General features: G+C 37.8%; 1 pseudogene; it reads left to right on the forward strand.

Moving 5' to 3' along the window:
• Positions 1-2984: 2984 nt before the first annotated feature.
• Positions 2985-8743, forward strand: LOC140857095 (uncharacterized; annotated as a pseudogene).
• Positions 8744-9283: the final 540 nt, after the last annotated feature.

Here is a 9283-nt window from a genome sequence, read left to right on the forward strand (position 1 = left end):
TTTTAATTAGGCATGTATTCGTACCATGCACCTAGCAACTATTATATTTTAATGGCAAGTTTGGTCTAATTATTTTTAAAAAATATATGGACTATCTAAAACAAGTTAAAGCTATAAAATATAGTACGGATATATTTGGTTGGAGATAGTTGGACTCTAGAATAGAAATGAAAACGAGCGAATCTCATTTTAGCTATTTGATTTGGAAAAGTTTCATTCTTATTTTAATTTTATAGGAGAATAAGAATATCCCAATATCTCAAAAATCAATCTATACTTTTCTCTAAGATTCAAATTCCACTCCGGCTCCGATCTCGATCACAAATTAAATATACTGATGGATTTATAACCATTCCAATTTTCATTCAAAATCCAATTCTGATGATAAATAAAATTTTCTCTTAGAGTAGACAATTGAAGTTTTATTTTACCCAGACGATTTTGTATCATTTAAATCGTAAGCACTTTATTTATTTTTTTGGGTAAAAACTGTAAGCACATTTCAAACATAGTATAAAATGCCTGGTCTAAAAGAACGTATGTTTTAAATCATTGCTGACATGGTTCTTGCCTCTTGCGTGGAACTACAGTGGACAAACATTTCTTTTGGTCTCAAAAGCACACATGATTTTAGATAGGGCCTAATGCATTGGGACGGATGGATGTTTGTATGTATGTATATTAAGTTTAGAAGATCTTCACTAGTTATTACTAGACTTTTGAAACACAACCTAGCTTAAAAAAGTGAGATAAATAAACAAGTACAACAAGAGATTTGAAGAGAGAGAGAGAGAGAGAGAGAGAGAGCTAGGCAGAGACATGTTGGGGCACTCCATTAAACTTAGGATCCGTGAAAATTGTAATGTGTGTTTGTGTTACAGAGGAGAAGCGGTGAGATGTAGAAACATAGGGGAAAGGATTAAGAGGATTTTTTTTTTTTTTTTAAAGAAAAGATAGAGAAGTTCAAGTTGGTTGTTAGAGGTCAAAAAGATGATGCAACATGTAGGCTTGCTAGGGAAATAAATGCAAATATGCTGAGAAATACTTAAGGAGGGCAAAAATGGATCAAGGAGAGACATGTTGCGTCACTCTTCTTTTAATTCAGGAATGAATCATACGATGAAGGTTGGTGCAAGAGACGTGTCCAAGTGTAGAAGAAAAAGAGTGCGGCATAGATTGTTAATCTATACATAATGTGAAAGGAAGCAAAATATCAAATCCGGTAACTAAAGAAATATTGAAAGAGATGATGTAACTAGGAAAATATATATATATATATATGTATATGTATATGTATGTATGTGTGTGTATATATGTATTACCTCGATCCATATGAACAAGAGTATAGGTTTCCAATAAAACAATTTATTCATTAGTATTTATAGATGCTAAATTGGAATTTCGAAGTGTCTGCTTACTTAGCAGACTATGTTGATTTGGTGGGGCGAAGGATCAATTTTCAAAAAACTAGTTGTTCGAGAGATAGAAAAATCACCATTGGGTGTGCGATGATTTTAAAGCCTTCAAAGGATAGGTTTTAAATCCTAGATATGGCATAGTATTTCGATATATATGTGAGTGCATGCGCACATGCATACATACATATACATACATATATTCTTACAAGCAGCATAATTCATGCCATCCACACAATATCAGCCGAGCAAAAAATCTCCCAGATGAAGAATTTAAGACGCATCGGTCACCTTTTTAAAGATTTAGGTTCAAATGCCTGTGAAGCCTATTCGCAATCACTGTCAAATATGGCTCATATCGCTAAAGTGATTGATGACAAGTTGTCTTTGACCAGTTGGAGCTCAATGTCAAGATCTGGACAAGCTTTAGGTTCCTGGCCAGAGTCTAGCTTAAATCCACAAGAAAGGATCTCATATCTCGAATAATCCAGTCCCTAATACCTGCCTTTTGACCATCAAACCACATGCTACATGTATCCAGAACAGTGGCCTCTATCATCTGGCACCTGCCCTTTCCTGTATACATGCCATGACATGTTTCCATGAACTCGACGTGACGTGGACAATTGTCACAGTCTGCCAGTTTCATCGGATGCTTATCCCGACACGACAAGTTACTGCGACTCAACAATCGAATCGATATAGAAATCTCGGATCTATGCTGCATTAATATTATTATTATATATGCACAAAATTTCTGTTTTCAAAACACAGCGTGTAATCAAGAAGGTTTTCATGACAAGTTAATGATACTTCCCCATTTGATTGCACCACCAATCATCCTAATTGCGTCAACCTGAAGCTGTTATAGATACGCAAGACAAAAGAAGTTTACATGTAGAATAGTGAAGGCTAGAAATATTTGTGACTCTAAGCACTGACGAAAGGTTCAAATGGGTTGGGCTGCTCAAGCTCAACTGGGATCTAAGCTATGGAGCCCAAGTTATTTGAATAATTTTTTCAATCAAAGCCGAATGATAATTTACTTGGTTTGAAAGTTTGAGAATTTACTTAAATTTATATATTTTTTATAATATTATTTTTATTTATAAATATATATTATATTAGACTAATGTTTAAATTCGAGTTCGAATTAAAATTTAAATTAAAATTAAAATTGAATCGAGCCGGTTTTGATTTTTTTAATCTAATCGAGCTAAAATTTAAAATATTATAGTCGGCCATATGAATCCGAATACTTTGAGTTAAATCGAGTTTGGGACTTAGCTCACCGGCTGGACCTAGCTCGGCTGCATTGCATCGGCTGATCTTAGCCAAAGCGGCCTGTCCGTCCGCGGTCGTTGCAGTCACGTGCTCATAAGCAAGAAAAAATCTTTTTCTCTCGCACCACCGACGGAGATGGCTGTGGATGACGACAAGGGACGGGAGCGGGTAGGCGCTTAATTCGCCTCCCGTCACACGTTTGAAAGAAGAGAGAGCTAACAAAACAAGAGCAGAAAAAGATCCAATTTAAAGCCGCCCAGCACCACGTGTTCCAACCCGGATCTCGTGGGTGGCCGATGGCGGTTGTCTCTTTTCCCTCCCTCTCCACAAATCCCCACCCCCTTCTTTCTTCACATCACCCAAAAGCCCAGACGCAGGAAGACAGTGGAGAGAAAGAGAGGAGAGATAAAAAGGCAGGGGAAGAGAGAAAGGAAAGCAAAAAGGGGGGAGGTCACAAGGAGATCACAGGACTCACACCCGCTGCATCATAAATAGAGTTGGGGAGGGAGTGGGGAGATGGCGAGTTGGTTGGGGAGGAAAGAGAGCGGGGAGAAGGGGAAGAAGGGAGGGGAGGAGGAGAAGAGGGTGGTGCTGGACGGGACGGAGATAAGGGAGTTGGTGGAGAACAAAGAGGCTTTCACCACCTTCGTCGAGCACAAGTTCCAGGAGCTGGACGTCAACCACGACGGCAAGCTCTCCGTCAAGGAGCTCCAGCCCGCCGTCGCCGACATCGGCGTGGCCCTCGGCCTCCCGGCCCAGGGCAGCTCGCCGGACTCCGATCACATCTACTCTGAGGTACCCGCCTTCTCCACCGCCACATCTACTTGATAAACAAGTCGAGATGTTCATGAACAATTTGTGACATTCGATAATGTTAAATAATTCGTAAATAATTTGATCGTGCGAGAACAATTAGTTGATGTTCTTCCAATTGAATTTTGTGGAAAATTTGTGATTTTTTGACTAACTTAGAAAATATTTATGTTGTCCTTGTACCTCTTTGTCTGTCTTTGCCTATTTCACCAAGACAAGTAAATTACGAGTACGCCTCTCCGTTCTTCACCTCCTACCTACCAGTGTACAACCTGGGTTAGCATTATGTTAAACTTTTAGGTAGATTGGTCTTTGCGCGACCATACACCACCCTGATTACCTTGTACTATGTTTGTTATCCACAACGGTGACCTGATGTTATATTAACTATACACTATGTGATACAAGGTTAAGATAAATGCTGAAATGATCTATCTGATCCTTGGCTGATGTTTTCTTTTTTCTTTTGATGAACATCTGTATGAACTTTCTTTGACAGTAAAATATGAAGTTGTCCTGTGACATGCTATGGTATAGGATTATATGAGTCGCCACCATAGGAGAAGTTGGTCAACAGAACAATGTGCAAAACATGAACAAAAATACTTTTCAATTGACAAAATATCGAGAAACAATATAAAGAAATAAGTGATAAATGCGTGGAATGAAAGCATGATAACAATTTGGTAACATCTTCAGTTGCAGTATTTTTTTTTTCTTTCTTTTTTTTTTTTCTTTGGCAGGGGTGGGGTTTTTGGGGGGGGGGGGTGGTTGGGGGAGGGGTTGCCCTAAAAATTTATTGACTTTTCAAAACAAAAGCTGATGTAAATTTAGTAATTGGTTAATCTTAGATGCATTGGTCTTATATTGGAATACAGGTGAGAGTTGAATCGAGACCTGCAACTGAATTGGTTTATTTTCTGTCTAATACAGTTATTGGTTAGTTTCCCATGCAAAAATGCAGATTATAAATTTGCATTGAGCATTGTGAGGTTCACTTCATATTGTGCACTGCTTAGATGTTTGAAGCTCGGTGTATTTAAGGGGCAGGGATTGTATCTTTCGCGCGAAAGACGGATTTCACTTTGCTGAATCCACTGTTGAATCACACAATGGTCACTTCCAGATTCATGAAGGTGGACAAATGGAGGTGTTCGAACTGCTTTGTGATATGTGCGGTTTGCAATCCAATGGTCAACATCATGAAAAAAGATCAGTCATTCTTTCGCATGAAAGATACAACCTGGCCCTGTATTTAAGGGTGTGGTAGGATTACCATGTTTGCAAAGCGTTGGTCTCTGTCAAGGTGGACTTTAGACTTTCTTAAGCTGCTTTAATTCAATTAATTGCAAATTTGTTGGGGTTTTGGAACATTGCATTACATGATAATAGAACACGGTTGTCATATGCTGCAAACCATAAAGAGTATTCGGAAGGCTTTCTAGATACTATGCCAGTGCAGCAGATATGCTGCCGTGTCAATATATGGCTTATACAGCACTCTGCAACAGTGCCCCCCGATCGGGCTAATGAGGCCTGGGGGATTTGGAATCATAAAAGTTACTGTTATATAATGGAATCGACCCCCATGGCATCATACATCCCATGCGGATATTCCATTGTCTTATGTGACTGAAAAGGGGAAGGGAAGCTGTTGGGAAAAGCCAAACATTGAGATAAGGTGATGCTGTCTCATGTGCATGGCATGTGTTAAGTCGAATAGTAGTTTTCTTTAGTGACATCATTGGCCTCCTGTCACAGCCTGCAAATAGGCAAGCTATTAATATCTATAGGAAGGCTAACTAGCTTTTAAGAGGGCCATGGTTTGAGGCGGTAACAGTCGTTTGTGAAGTTTTCCATTTAATCTCCATCATCTGGTGAGGCTTGACATGTCTTCTAATCACCAGATAGCAATGATTTAACACCTATTTTTGCTGCCCTACTAAGAGCACAGAAATCGTCTGCTGCAAGATGTTTTCTTTAATTAGTCCAGTGTCTCACATTGTGAAACTTGTAATGAAAGCACCAATGAACCGTGAGCTTTAAAAATCATCTTAAGAAAATAATTCTGTAGATCAAATTTGATTTGCATTTCGGAAATGAACTAAGCACCTAACTAGCTAGCACCATAATAATGAGATCATCTCCAAGGAAATATGTTTGAAGAATATCTTTAACTTAAGGAGTAACTGTCAGCATGATAGGAAATCTCCATCACCACCAGACCTATTGTAGGATCAATATAAGATGCTCTTTACCATATGGTTGAGATGATCAAGCAGTGCTCCTACATTCACCATCAATAACACCATTTGGTCAATACTGATTTTGCTGATTTAACATGGTGATCACCTCGGAATTTATCTTTTAAAACGGTTTCTTATAACTCTGAGTCTGCATTGTCTGTTATCTGCAATTTAGCTCAATCGGGAATGAGTGAAAATGAAACAATATAATTCATTTTACTTATATATTTTATACATTTATATGCCAAATAATGATGTTCCTACACTGTTGTCTGAAGGTTTTGAATGAGTTCACGCATGGAAAGCAAGAACAAGTGAGCAAGTCTGAGTTTAAGGAGGTACTTTCTGATATTTTGTTGGGCATGGCAGCTGGGCTTAAAAGGGACCCAATCATCATCTTGAGAATTGATGGGGAAGATGTGAAGGAGTTTGTTGAGAGCCCAAAATTTGAACCAGAGGCACTTTCCATATTCTCACAGATGGAGTCAGCAAATGAGTCGCTCCGCAAGTGCTTGACAGTGGGTCTTCAACAACTCACGGTTGAGCATGGCATGCCACCAGCTTCTGACTCTTGGGTAACTGAGAGGAGTTGATTTTATATCTTATATGCTATCATGTCTTGGATATACTATGACAACAAGTTTTTATATTCACACTTTTTCCTCAATTTTATCACAGTCTGCTAAGCACATGCAGTCAGTTTATGAGTAGCATCTAAACCACATATCCTGGTAGTGGAGCATGTGCTTATGCTGAAATCTACAATCTACTAGCGAGCTACAAATCCGTAAAACTTAGAAGCTCCTACCATGATTATACAATTTTGTATTTCCATAACGAGCCATGTCGGTTTATTCTAATAGGTCATGAGTAACATCGTGGAACCTGCTTTGCAATCACTTCCTGCTGATCGGCTTGAACAACCTGCTTCTCAAGATACCTTCTTTGAAGAATTTAAAAAGCTTTTGAACAACATCATCCAATGCCTCCAAGAGCACCCTGTCATTGTTGCCCATAGTGAAAACACTTTGATGGGAGTGGCATCAAGAGACTATTATCGAACAAATTTGAATTGGATAAGGTAGGTTTTAATATCAACATTATGCTTTTAATTGTTTTAATAATTAAATTCGCCTTTAAAATGTTTTCCATGCTTTTGTAATAAGAAGTTGTTATGGAGATGTGCTTGTTTGTCATTTCCAATATGTTGGTTGGCTTGTTTGGATGCTTACATGTATGCGCCAAACTTGAATAGAGGTCTAGAGGTGGGGGGGAGAAAGGTGCAACTGCAGATGCAGGGATTGCATAATCCAAAGAAAACAGGAATGGCAGTAATCACCTTTTAAAAAGGTTCTAACATCTTTTCCTTCTTTTTTTGTTTTGAGAATTTCTTTTTTTGGGAGAAATTGTGCAATCCAGATCTCCCTTGATTGCACATTTGGGAGATATCCATGGAGACAGCATGCATGAGTTAAAATGGGCCCTATAGAAAATGGTTGCTATTTTGTAAATTTTTGTTCCTTAAGGAAATGTGGGTTTTCAAATGCTTTTTTTAATGGGAGTTGTTGCAGAATGCATCCCTTTTGCCTTCTTACATGAAATTTCTTATATATGGAGTTATGGACACAATAAAACAAGCTATCGTTTAGTTTATCCCTTTAGTGAAGATGAAACCACAGAACTGCTAAGAACATATGGAATAGACATTCAATGTTGCACCTGGGTGGGGCTTGTATGTCAATACAAGGGACTCACATGTCAAAAGATTGTTTTGTATGATGTGGGCTAGATGTTCTTGTGGTTACTCTAACGTTATCAGCATTCACCAAATATTAGTACAGCTCCTTGTAGGTATAATTTGTTAGGAATTTTGAAAGGTTTTCCAAAGTGTGCATTCCATAATAACTTCATTTTTTAATTAGTTTTAAAGCCATTCTTTAATGTGATGGAATGTGCCATCTCAGATTTGATTTGTTTCTGTAGGGTCGAAAACCAAGAAGACCAAACCTGACAAAGGTTGTGCCTGATTTTTCTGAGTCATACAAGGACTCCCTCTCACTCTCTTAACCAAGGAGGGAGGTGGAGAGCAAACCTTAGCACACATTAGGTGTCATCAATTCCTGTCCTTTGCCTTATTATGTGCTTAGTGAAAATGGTTTGTGGTCATCATACATGATGCGGAATCAATTAGAGATACAATCATCATGATAGAAACCTTCTTGTTTAACAATTTATTTCACTGTGTGCATGCATCATTAAGGTCCTAGACATTATCAGTACAAAATTGCATGGAACCTTGATTACTGCAAGTAGTATAGTTTTCCACCTTTTTTTTTTGGGTTGGGGGGGGGGTGTGGGTTTGGGTTTCATTACATAACTATAGTCACCTCATAATCTTCATAGTGCAATAACTGAACTTTGGTTTGGCTTTAGTTTGACATTTTTTAGACCACAAAGTAGTGCCATTTGGTCTAAGGACTTGTGGATCAAATAACAATGGCGATCAATACTTCATGCATGAACAATACTTTGAAGAAGCAGACTAAAACATGACATTACAAATCCAATTGCAACTCTAAATTTTCATTTTCTGATGATTAAAGAGATGAAAAAGAACTCGGTTGACCATGTATTACAACTAATTGATCATCTTGAGAACTACTAAACAATTTTATGTGTATGTGACTTAGAAAATTTCCACATCATTTCTTGACAGAGGTGGAAGCAATCATCTCAACTTCTTTCTTTCCTGGAATACTAATTTTGCTCGAAAGGAAAAAATTAAGTCTTCATTAAACATTACATTTTGGGTCATTACAGTTGTTGGATTTGGTGTGGAGAGACCTACCGAAGGATCAGCATCAGAAAACACCAAAGGACTATCTTCGGGTTGCACTAGATAGGATGGCTTCCTCTGCAGATTTACCTCCCTATGGTGCCGTTGATCAGGTAACCTACATGTTTAAATAGTTTCGAATTAATTCTCCTGTTCACGATTTGTTGGGAGCTTGAGAACATGATAGAGAAATTCTAAAAACAGCTGAAAAAGCAATCCGTTCTGGCCTACCATATTGAAGACTAAACAAAAACAGACTTCAAAGAAGTTAAACTGCGCAAACTAGATATAGCCCAAAGATTGCACCTTTCATCCATCTGGTAGGAGGTTTTAACCTTGAGCTGTTTCCCAAGTGTTTGACTCAGATTATTCTAATTTTGTCTGCCCTACTATTAGAAAAAAAAGTTAAATTGAAGTTCGTAGTAGGTTAAAATGCACAAATAGTGCATATATATTTTAGAACCGGTTTACACACTTCAATAACTCTCTGTAAAAGGAGTTGATGATTTTAAAAATCAACCGTAGTCCATTCAAGCTGAAGTTCCAAATCACCGAACATGATCTTATTACAAAAATGTCTAGAAACCGAAATTTATATATATTTTGATGCTCTCCAAGCAAGTCAATATAAAAATCAATGATATCAATTGTATTGGTGTGGTAAAATCAAAAATATATTTTTATGTAGA

The sequence above is a fragment of the Elaeis guineensis genome, chromosome 4, assembly GCF_000442705.2.
Source record: "Elaeis guineensis isolate ETL-2024a chromosome 4, EG11, whole genome shotgun sequence".
Taxonomy (NCBI): Eukaryota; Viridiplantae; Streptophyta; class Magnoliopsida; order Arecales; family Arecaceae; genus Elaeis; species Elaeis guineensis.